The following is a 1,054-nucleotide window of genomic DNA, read 5'->3' as shown; positions in this document are numbered from 1 at the left end:
ATGAGAAATTTGGATGATTTCTCCATGTTGAGTTATAGGTGTTTCCATAAGGTTCACCTAAGTAATTTACCTCTGCTATTGCAGGGTTCTTAGGATCATAGGCTTCTTCTTCAGAAGATGCCTCTTGAGTACTGTTGGATGCAGCTTGCATTCCATGCAGACTCTGAGAAATTATATTGACTTGCTGAGTCAATATTTTGTTCTGAGCCAATATGGCATTCAGAGTATCAACTTCAAGAACTCCCTTCTTCATAGGCATCCCATTACTCACAGGATTCCTTTCAGAAGTGTACATGAACTGGTTATTAGCAACCATGTCAATGAGTTCTTGAGCTTCTGCAGGCGTTTTCTTTAGGTGAATGGATCCACCTGCAGAAGTGTCCAGTGACATTTTTGATAGCTCAGATAAACCATCATAGAATATATCCAGGATGGTCCATTCTGAAAGCATGTCAGAAGGACACTTTTTGGTCAACTGTTTGTATCTTTCCCAAGCTTCATAGAGGGATTCACCTTCTTTCTGTCTGAAGGTTTGAACATCAGCTCTAAGCTTGCTCAGCTTTTGAGGAGGAAAGTACTTGGCTAAGAAAGCCGTGACCAGCTTATCCCAAGAGTTCAGGCTGTCTTTGGGTTGAGAATCCAACCATAATCTAGCTCTGTCTCTTACAGCAAAAGGGAAAAGCATGAGCCTGTAGACTTCAGGATCTACTCCATTAGTCTTAACAGTATCACATATCTGCAAGAATTCAGTTAAAAACTGAAAGGGATCTTCAGATGGAAGTCCATGAAACTTGCAGTTCTGCTGCATCAGAGAAACTAATTGAGGTTTCAGCTCAAAGTTGTTTGCTCCAATGGCAGGAATGGAGATGCTTCTTCCATGTAAATTGGAATTAGGTGCAGTGAAGTCACCAAGCATCTTCCTTATATTATTATTATTTTCGGCTGCCATCTCCTTTTCCTGTTCGAAAATTTCTGAAAGGTTATCTCTGGATTGTTGTATTTTAGCTTCTCTTAATTTTTTCTTCAGAGTCCTTTCAGGTTCTGGATCTGCTTT

General features: G+C 40.1%; 1 non-coding gene across 1 annotated transcript; it reads left to right on the top strand.

Annotated features, from left to right (window-relative positions):
• The first annotated feature begins 445 nt into the window (after positions 1-445).
• On the top strand, positions 446-553 carry LOC148579758 (small nucleolar RNA R71). Its single transcript, XR_015895784.1, has one exon. It is a non-coding gene; the product is annotated as a small nucleolar RNA R71 (small nucleolar RNA).
• Positions 554-1,054: the final 501 nt, after the last annotated feature.

The sequence above is a fragment of the Arachis ipaensis genome, chromosome B10, assembly GCF_059453495.1.
Source record: "Arachis ipaensis isolate K30076 ecotype BB chromosome B10, ASM5945349v1, whole genome shotgun sequence".
Lineage (NCBI taxonomy): Eukaryota > Viridiplantae > Streptophyta > Magnoliopsida > Fabales > Fabaceae > Arachis > Arachis ipaensis.
Note: the sequence above shows the minus strand (reverse complement) of the source record. Positions and strands in the feature narration are given on the sequence as shown.